Genomic DNA, 11,002 nt, shown 5'->3' on the forward strand with positions numbered 1-11,002 from the left:
TACCAGTACTTGCCTGTTTGCTGAATACTTACCCCAACCCATCCACAAGCCACCACTTCCTTTTCAGGAGTTGCTAGCATCTGATCAGCCTAATATCCAAGGCTTAAGTGTGTGGTGTGGTTTATTTAAAGGGATTCCCAGGTGGCTCAGCAGTAAAGAATCTGCCTGCTAATACAGGAGATGCAGTTGAGTCCTTGAGTTGGGAAGATCCCTTGAAGGAGAAAATGGCAACACACTTCAGTATTCTTGCCTGAGAAATCCCATGGACAGAAGAGCCTGGAGGGCTACGGTCTACTGGGTCACAAAGATTTGGACATAATCAAGCATGCACGCACATGGGTTTTTTAAGGGAAGTCATTCCCATAAGAGCTGGAGCAGTCAGGGAGTAGAGAACTTGTTTCAGGATTTAAAGTTGTCATTTGAAAAAAAAGCTCACAGCCTAAAAGTTGAGAATTATGTTTTATTCGCATACTTGGACTTGCTGAGGACCTAAGCCCTAGAAGCAACCCATTAGATAGCTCCAAGGGACTGCTCAAAAGAGGTAAGGGAAAAGCCAGGAGGATACACAGGAGTTTTTTGCAACAAAAACCAGATAGTTGGAATATCAAAAATTATTGTTAATGAGAGAAAACCAAACATCTCAAGTTAATGAATTTAGCACTTTTCTGTGTATAGGAAAGATATGAGTCTGGGCTTGTTGAGATCATTCCTTTGATATTCGCCTTAATTATCTAAGGTCGGCATCCTGTTTTTCTCCATCCTGAATACCCTTAGAGTACACAGTCCAGGGTGGCTGCAGTGGCTGATGGCTTGATGGCTGCAACATCCTTTGTTCACTGTCAGGCAATATTAATTTACAAAAGTCTCCATAGGATTTGATGAGACAGAAAAGAGGGAAATGGGCATTTCAGGAAGCCACTTTTTAAAGCATTTTATTAAATGCTTATTACTGTTGTTCTTTAGTCGCTCAGTTGTGCCCAACTCTTTGTGACCCCATAGACTGTAGTCTACCAGGCTCCTCTGTCCCTGGGATTTCCCAGGCAAGAATATTGGAGCGGGTTGCCATTTCCTTCTCCAGGGGATCTTCCCGACCCAGGGACCTCAGCTCCAGCACTGCAGGTGGTCTCCTGCATTGCAGAGTAAAACACAGTCATTAGGAAAGCACTCTACTCACATTATCTCATTTAATCTTCACAACAACCCTACAAGGGAGGCATGAAATGCTCTAGGTTTATGGATGAGGCTGAGGGAGGGGCAGTGAAATACTTCATTCAGTATCATCAGATGGTTAACCCAACAGTTGTCTCCCTGCACCTTTATTCTTAACCCCTGCGCTATACTGCTTCTCATGGTGGAGCAGGAGAGACAAGTGGTGTCTTGAAAAGAAATGGAGAGTGGAGATTTATTGGCAGAGTGGGTGCAACTGACATATGTTTTCTGTGGTCAGACATGGGTTAGGTGCTCAGTACTGTCTTGAACATCTGCTGATCTAATATTGAGCCATTATATTAATGCTGTAGAAAATCCTGCCATCACAATGTGAATGGCAACCCCCAAATTTGGGTTCCTATAATATATGATCAATTCATGGGTAGGCTAATGAAATGATCTGGATGAATCTGTTCATCATCACTCCTACTAGACCCAAATTCCTATTATAGGTGATGTGGTTTCACTCTTACTATTTGTCCATGTCCTTTATCAATTTGTATGTTCCCTAAGAATGAGGATTGTTAGTATTTTAATCAGTAAGTCCGTCCGTCAGTAATTGAAGGAACTCTCTCCAATTCCCTTGGTCTTCTCTGTTGGCTTTCTAGTTGAATTAATGAAATTAGATTATTTAGTGATAATCATTTCACAATATATACATATTGAACACCCTCAACTTACACAATTATATCTCAATAAGATTGCAAAAAAGAAAACTTTTATCTTCAGCCATATGATTCTGAGTTACAAAGAAATCAGATTCAAAGCCTCCATTGCCTCATTATCAAATGGTTGAACCCTTTTAAGAATCTAAAACAGCAATTTAAATTTATATTCTGGGACCCAAATAAAACCTCTGAAATGACATTTCTTTTAACCAATAGGTCCAGAAACTGTTATTCATCGCATATATTGGAGGGGAACTTCATCCACTGAAATGTCTCAAGAATTCCTGTAAAGTTTGCTTTTAACCATGTACTTAAGGTCTTGTGATTTCTAAATTTGGACAGAGGGGCACTAAGGCATGATTTCAAGATCAATGATGAAAAACTCAGCAACCTAAGATAGACAAATGACTTCCAGACTCAGCTTTTCCACTGATTGTGTGACCTTGGGTGAACTGGCTAGCCCTTGAAAGCCTGAGTTTCATCCTTGTACAGGGGAAGAAAAAATAGAATCCATCATAGATAATTGTTGTGAAATTTAATTGAGTAAATATATCCATAGGATTCCCTGGCACTAGGCAGTGTTCCATAAATGTGAAATTAGAAGGTGAAGTAAATTAGTGGTACTGCCTCAGCTATTTTTGTTCAGAGGCTATTTTTGTCTCCTAGGAAGGAGCAGGTGGTAAGAGGCTGGGTGGGTGGAGGAAGTGTTGTGGCGTGTTTGTTGTGGGACAACGGAATGGAAAACCACTTGAACAGGTTGCATGAGTCAGTGCGGGAAATGCACAGGTGTTGTTATGCCTAAACAAATTCACTGCCTGCCCCCACCCCGACCCCCAGTCTTGGAGAAAGGGAGATGCCTCACATTTTTTCCGAAAGGCAATTCTCCTTGTTTCTTAGTATAGAAACCTGTTCTATGAGTCCTTATGCACTTTTCCCAAAGGCCACCCAAGGTGGCCCACCCTCAGCCAAAAGCTTCTCTTCTTTTCCTTGGATGTTGTTTCTTGTATCTTGTCTGCAAGTCAACACCTGAAAGCACTCTAATGATTAGAAGAATTGATATGAGTACCTCTCAGGATATTCCCCATGCCTAAGAGGTCACCCTAATAAGATGTTGCCCTTGAAGACCCCTTGGGATCTTGGGTCACAGTGACCAACACAGTAACGATGCTTGTTGCATGTACATGAAGAGTCCGGAGTTTAACTAGTCAAGAGTTGTTGGGGGTAGTTGGACTTCGCATTGGGCTCTTCATGGGATGTATCCTGGCATCTACTGAGGTTGTAGGTGTCGTCTGTGGGATCAGGGTCGCTAAGATGACCCAACTGAAGTGCCTAAAACTCTCTCTACCATCAACAAAGGATAGCAGGGTCTTGATCTGTGCAATGCCTGTAACTCAGTGATTTGATCAATTTCTGATGGGTTAAATACAAGAGTCTCAACAGAAGAGTATACTTTCATGATTTTTAAAGAACGTGGTAGAAATTATGTGAGCCTTAGAGAGCAGCATGAAAAATCTAGAATCACAGACTCTAGGCTGGACAGTTCATTTCATGTGTCAAGTCAAAAGAGCCCCCAGATATTTGGTTAAACATTATCCTGGGTGTTAGCGAAGGTGTTTAGGGATGGGATTAACCTTTGAATTGATAGACTAGACAAGGCAGATTGCCCTCCCTAATATGATATTCGGTTCTTATCAGTTGATCAGTCAAATGAAGATCTAAATAGAATAAAAGGCTAACCCTCCTGTGAACAGAGGGAATCAATCCTGCCTGATTGAGATGGGATGTTGGTCTTTTCCAGCCTTCAGGCTTGGACTGAAACATCTGCTCTTCTGGGATCCTGAGCCTGCTGGCTTTCAGATCTTTCATTGGTTCTTCTGATTCTTTGACCTTTGGATTCAGTCTGGAGCTATATGCTCTTGGGTTTCTGGTTTGCCAACAGTCTGTCATGGACTTCTCAGCCTCCATAATCATATGTGGTGAGCTAAATCTTTACAGTAAATTTCTTTCTATCTATATAAATGTATTGTTGTTGTCGCTCAGTCACTAAGTCATGTCCAACTCTCTGCGACCCTATGGTTTATAGCCCGCCAGGATCCTCTGTTTCCATGGGGTTTTTCCAGACAAGAATACTGGAGTGGCTTGTCATTTCCTTCTCCAGGGGATCTTCTTGGACCAGGGATTGAACCTGAGTCTCCTGTACTGGCAGGGGGACTCTCTACCACTTAGTCCCCAGGAAAGTCCCATAATGATATATATGTATAACCTATTGGTCCTGTTTCTGTGGGGAACTCTATTACACTTGGTAAATTAAACATGTGTTTGTTTGGCTGTTTTAGTACGTTCAGGCTTTCAATGGGCCGCTTAAATTTCCCACATTTAAGTATCTGCTCTCCAAACCCTGGCCTGCTGCCTAACAGTGAGCTGCTTTATAAAGATAAATTTAGATCTCCTCCTGAAAGCTTCTAAATTTATGTGGGGTTTTTTGGCTGCCCTGGGGCTTCCTTGCTGGGTGTGTGCTTTCTCTAGTTTCTGTGAGTAGGCACTATTGTTTAGTTGGGGTGCAAGAGCTTCCCTTTGCGGGGGCTTCCGTTGTTGCTGAGCATGGGCTCTAGGTGTGTGGGCTCAGTAGTTGTGGCACACAGGGCTTAGTAGCCCCCAGGTATGTGGGATCTTCCCAGACTAGGGACCGAATCCATGTCCCCTGCATTGGCAGGGATTCTCAACCGCTAGACCACCAGGGAAGTCCTCAAGTGGATTTTCTTTTAAGTTTTTGTTACAAAGTTTTACATATGACAAATTACAAATTAGGTCCCCAGTTTGCGAAGTGTAAGCTTGAGAATATGTCCGATCAAATATATGAATAAATATGTAGAATATATGAAAGAAGCACTAAGTTTGAGCTTACTCTGTATAAGAATGTGCTTTGAGGTCTAAAAATTAAAGTTAAGGCAAATTAAAGGGACTCTTTTAAGAGGGATTAGAATAGCTTCCATGAGATAACTTCAACCACATGCCAAAGACAAATTAAGTTCAGCAAAGGGTGAACAGTTTCATGTATGATAACACCGTGATGGCTTATTGAAAAGCCAAAAACAGGAAAGCCAAAAGTTAGAGCCTCAGTCCATGGAAAATGATGTCATAAGAAAAATTGGCTGTCCCACCAGTGGAAGTGAGAGAGAATCTGTGAGTGTGGCATAGCTTAAGGTGTTAAGTTTTTATGATACTAAGGTTATTCTTCTGCTTGTTGCTTTTATTGAATGTAAGCAAGTAAGAGGCATTGGAAATGTTCATTGTGATGCCTAATATTGTTCTCAAGTTTTTTTTTTTTTTTAATTAATTAGTGCTGTTTCCCATGCAAAACTGTCACCTCCTTTCTTATATCCTGGGACCCAGTTTACTTCTAATTGTGTCTCTGACAGTACTTAGGTATTAGTACTTAGTGCTGGGCTCCATGCATAGAGGGTCTTGGTATATACTTTTTGAATAGAATGGAAGTTATCATCCACTCAAACAGTCGTGGAAACACTATAATCCAAAGTAGGCAAAGAGTGGTGAAGTTCATCAGGATGAGTACAGATTAAAACCAAGAAAGGCAACACCTTGTATTTGCCTTTAAAAAAAAAAAAGGGGGGGGGCTTTTTTTTTTTTGTGGCTGCATTGTACAGCTTGCAGGATCTTAGTTTGCCAACTAGGGATCGAACCTGTGCCCCCTGCGGTGGAAGCACAGAGTTCTAACCACTAGACAACCAGGGAATTCCCAATATCTTATACCTTATATCTTGTACAGCATTGTTCTTGCACAGAACACAACTTCCTTATTATAGCTTACACACCCAGATATCATGCTAAGAACATTACACATCTTCTGAGTAGTAGTCCATTGTATGGCTATGTCTGAATTTGTTTGTCCCTCTGCCTGTTGATAGAAATTTGGATTATTCCCAGATTTGGGCTATTATAAATAAAGCTGCTATGAACATTGCATAGAGCTCTTTGTGTGGATAGATTATTTTCATTTCCCTTGAGTAAGTATCTAGAAGTATATTATGAAGCTATAGCAAATAATGCCAAGCTGGTTTTTGAGTAGATACTGATGAATGAAGAGAATGTGAAGTTCACAAAGAAATAAGGGAATTTCATATTTAATACAGGTGGTATGTCAAATCAATGAGGAAAAATGGATTATTCAATCAACAGTGTTGGAACAAATGGGTAGATAACTGAAAAAAAAAAAAACATGCTTTAATTGCTTTGCTGGTTTAGACTACGTATTGTAAGAAAAGGATGGCTGTTCTTAAGGAGGAATGAAAAGAAAAAAAGAAGTCCTGAAACTCCAGGACCTGGTCAGACAGAAGCTGTAACTAATTCCCGTTTCTAACTAGAAAAAATTAAAACTGAGATGGCCTTTGAGTGATTAAGACCAATTACAACTAAGCCTCATGACAAGGAGCAAGTCAAGAGTATGATGATCAAATCTTTTGCTTAAATATCTGGAATAATTAAAGTGGGTCTAGGTAAATCCTTGCAGTTGGACAAAACTGCTCCAGGATTATAGACCAAAGGTACAGTTCTCCCATCAAAGCCTGATACCTGCTGGGAAAAGAACTGGGGCATAGTGACTGGCACATTGAGCTAATTGGAATAAAATAGATTAAAAGCCAATTATGTTTTTGAGTTACACTGTCTAGAGAGCCAATAGCTGTGTTAAAAGGGATTCTAACTTCTTAACCTAAGACCATGAGCTTATTCAGCATGTTATTATTCGCTAGACAAGTTCTCACAACTATTTCATAGCATTACATGGATTGCCTTTAGTTCAGTCTCCTGGAACAGTTTTTTTGCTGCACATTAGCCAGACCAGAAGCAAAAGCCATTAATTTTTCAGATTTCTCTTATGGGTAGCTTTTGTCCCACTCTTGAACTGATTTCTTTACTAGCCAGTGGAGTCACATGGTGGTAACAATTTCAGAATTTCAGTGGCTTAAAACAAAAGAGGTTTATATTGTGCAGATGTTTTAAATAAAAACAATCTCCACACCTTACTGGTGACTTTTATATTGCTTCCAATTGTCACATGTCACAAATAATTCTGCACTGGACATATTTATATCAATATCATTTTGCACATGAGCAAGTATACGTGCAGTTTTTATATCTAGAAAATGGAATTGCTAGGTTAAAGAATAGGTGCATTTTAAAATTTGACAGAGACTTACTGATTTATACTCCCACTAGCTATATATGAGACAGCTTATTTCCTCCTACCGGCAACAGTATTATCAACCCTTTTGATCTTTGCCCCACCTGAGAAGGGAAACATAATATTTCATTAACGTTTTGTGTTTCACTTTTCAGGTAATATTAGACTTTCCCTTGCTTTTCATATATTTATGTGAAAAAATAAAATAATAGAATTATTTTAATTTTTGGTTTTTTTTTTTCACATCGTTTTGTCCACTTCTCTCTCTGGTTGTGGTAAAAATGATTAAAGAAGACAATTCAGTTGATACAAACAAGCTTTATTTAACACTTCATGAAGCAGAAAGTCTCCATTCAAAGAAGTGCAAAATGGGGCAGAAGGCAGGAAGCTTTACCGGGTAAAGAACAAGGAATAAGGAAGAGCAAAGAGAAAATATCTGATTGACCCAGGCTGCAGAGTCTGCTTGCTTGGGGTGAGAAAGAACAAGGAAATGAGTATAGAGCCCAGAGTTGGCTCGCTGTTTGGCTGACTGGATAGACTGCATTTCAGGTCAAGTGGAGCATTTACAAGGACACAAAAGTTACCCGGGTTGGAGTTTGTTAATCAGCGACATCCCAGGCAACAGTGGGCCATCTTGGGCCCAGAAAGTAATTCAACATATATAACTTTTTCTTACAGGTTTATGAGAACTATTTACAGATTCAAGGAAAGAGTCACTTAAGATATACATTGAAAGTATTTTCCCCAATATTTTTATTTCTTTATTTCACTTCTTAAGACTCAGCTTTATTCATTTATTTTTATTTTTGGCCGCCCTGGGTCTTTGCTGTTGCGTGAAGGCTTTCTCTAGTTGCGGTGGGCAGGCTTCTCTTGTTGCGGAGCCCAAGTGCTAGGGCGTACAGGCTTCAGTAATTCTGACACATTGGCTTAGTTGCCCCTCAGCATGTGGGGTCTTCCCAGACCAGGGACTGAACCGGTGGCCCCCTGCAGTGCAAGGTGGATTCTTAACCACTAGACCACCAGAGAAGCCCAATTATTTATATTTAGATGCTGTTTTTTGTTTTTTTTTGCCATGAAGCATCTTCCCCCCGTCCCCATCTTTTTTATATAGTTGAATACCTATTGTTCCTTTGGGTCATGTCTGGGTTAGGGTTTTACTTTGGAAAGATTTTGTCATTAAATCAACAAGGTAAGGGATATAAGAGCAACATCTCCCTTTTTTATTCTAGTATCTTTATAGTTTCATATTTTGTTTTGACATATTTAACCTAGATGAAATGATTTCCAGTGTAAGTTGCAATGGGGGATACATATTTATACACTGTTTAACTGGTGAGAGTGTGTGCTTTTGTAGATGAGGATCTGTGGGCTGTGAAACACAAGTTGTTGGAAACTAATTTTCCAATGAATATATTTTTCTAAGTTTGAGTTTTTTACCCTGTTCATGCAAAACCTACCAAAAATTCACTGAAACAGTACATTCTCGGCAGTGATGAAAGAAAGCTACAAGAATATGGGCAGCCTGTACTCAGCTCCAATTAAATGTCACCAAGGCAGGAATAGGGAAACAGTATTGTCAGACATGTCCATTTCAAAAAATGCCCGAATTCAAAAATCTGAATTTGCATCTGAAATCCCCTGATGTTTAAATGTTAGCAACTAAATCGATAGTTTTAAAAACATTGCCTGGGCCAAGCAAAACACATCTGTGAGCCAGATGGGCCCCTGAGGGTGCCAGTCTGAGACCTGTGGTTTAGACTTGCTTCCTCCTAATCCTCAAAGATGCAAGTACCTCTTCCAGGGTCTGCTGTAGTGTGGGTAGCCCTTATCACAATGGATTTCATTGATTGTTGGTGGCCTAGTTTTTCTATTAGGCTCAAGCCTTTCTATTAAGTGATAAAGTTATAAATAGAAGTATTCACAGATTTTGAGGTCTCCAGAACCACAGCATCTTTCACCTAGTAGACATTTAGTATGAATGTTTGTTGAATGAATTTTATTTTATTTATTTATTTTTTTAAATCTATATATTTTTTTATTTTTTTAAATTTTATTTTATTTTTAAACTTTACATAACTGTATTAGTTTTGCCAAATATCAAAATGGATGGGGAACACATGTATACCTGTGGCGGATTCATTTTGAATGAATTTTAAGTAGATGAATGAGTGAACTCTACTGCAAGTACCTGCTGCTGCTGCTAAGTCACTTCAGTCGTGTCTGACTCTGTGCAACCCCATAGATGGCAGCCCACGAGGCTCCCCTGTCCCTGGGAGTCTCCAGGCAAGAACACTGGGGTGGGTTGCCATTTCCTTCTCCGATGCATGAAAGTGAAAAGTGAAAGTGAAGTCGCTCAGTCGTGTCCGACTCTTCACAACCCCATGGACTGCAGCCCACCAGGCTCCTCCATCCATGGGATTTTCCAGGCAAGAGTACTGCCGTGGGGTGCCATTGCCTTCTCCGTGCCAAACATCTGGACAGAACAGCTCAGATTCTCGGAGGTTATACCACGCCCTCTCCTCCCCTCACCTCCCCTGGGTGCTCCCGCTCCGGCAACCTGAGCAGTTGTACCCGATTTTGTTAACAGGTGGCTTCTTGCACGTTGTGACTCTTGGCCGCTAGATGTCTCCCTATGCTTAAAGGACATTCTGAAGCCTTGGGGTCAACTTGTGTGCTCAGTAGCTCTGTCGTGTCCGACTCTTTGCGACCCCTTGGACTGTAGCCAGCCAAGCCCCTCTGTTATGGGATTTCCCAGGCAAGAATACTCCAGTGGGTTTCCATCTCCTACTTTAGAGGACCTTCCCAACGCAGGGATTGAACCTGTGTCTCCTGCTTCACAGGCAGGTGGCTTCTTTACCACTGAGCCACCTGGGAAGGCCTGGAGTCAACCTATGGTTTGGTAAAAAGAAGCAATTCTTAAGTAAAAAAGAATGCCTTAATCTCAGGTCACAGCTTCTACAGATATTCGTTCTCTTGAGGAAGCCGAAGATAGCCACAATGTCAAAGAAAAAGTGCCCAGGGACAGAATCAGATTTATTTTGTTCTGGGAGAACTTTTCATCCTCAGAAATGCACCCCTGGGGGCGATGAAACGACAGTCTGTTGGATTTTTTGCCTCTAATCTAACAGATTCACAACTGTTCTCCATCTCTGTGGTGTTACTTTACTCTGCTGCTTCAGCAGGTGGAGAAATACATCTTACTGTTAAGGGTTTGAACTCTAGAACCTGTGTAGTAAAAGCAGAATTCAACTTGGAAAATGTATTAGGGCTTCCCAGGTGGAGCTAAAGGCAAAGAAACCACCTGCCAGTGCAGGAGACATAAGAAATGGGGTTTGATCCCTGGGTCAGGAAGATCCCCTGGAGGAGGGCATGGCAACCCACACCAGTATTCTTGCCTGGAGAATCCCATGGAGGAAGGAGCCTGGTGGCTATTGACCATCGGGTCACAGAGACAACTGAAGTGACTTAGCATACACACTTGTGTTAGTAGGAACTTCTTCACTGAGCCTGCCAGGTGCTCGTGTGAATTCCTGAGCATCACATGAAAACAAAGGATTTGTTTTGGTGCCTGTGGTTGTATCTTTCATGTGCCTCATGAGGGTCTGCGGGGTTCACTAAGGTGGGAGTACTTTCTTATTTTATTTTATTATTCTTTCTGCTGGCCGCACAGCTTGCCGGATCTTAGTTCCCTGACTAGAGATTGAACCCGGGCCCTGGGAGTGAAAGCCCCAAGTCCTAACCACTGGCCTCTCAGGGAATTCCTTTTTTTTTTTTTTTTTGGTGCTGCATAATTCTCACTTTAAAGACAGGCAGAGTAAGGGGTAAAAAGCTCAATACTTTTATAGTCCATGGCTCTCTCTTCTCAGTGTTATCTCTGACATTCAAATATAGGACATTCTGAACTGATTAAGGGCAGTGGTTAGAA

At 41.0% G+C, this 11,002-nt stretch overlaps 1 non-coding gene across 1 annotated transcript; it reads right to left on the reverse strand.

Annotated features, from left to right (window-relative positions):
- Window positions 1-9,876: 9,876 nt before the first annotated feature.
- Window positions 9,877-9,951, reverse strand: TRNAH-GUG (transfer RNA histidin (anticodon GUG)). Its single transcript has one exon. It is a non-coding gene; the product is annotated as a tRNA-His (tRNA).
- Between the last annotated feature and the right edge of the window lie 1,051 nt (window positions 9,952-11,002).

The sequence above is a fragment of the Bubalus kerabau genome, chromosome 3 (genome assembly GCF_029407905.1).
Source record: "Bubalus kerabau isolate K-KA32 ecotype Philippines breed swamp buffalo chromosome 3, PCC_UOA_SB_1v2, whole genome shotgun sequence".
In the NCBI taxonomy this organism is placed as follows: domain Eukaryota; kingdom Metazoa; phylum Chordata; class Mammalia; order Artiodactyla; family Bovidae; genus Bubalus; species Bubalus kerabau.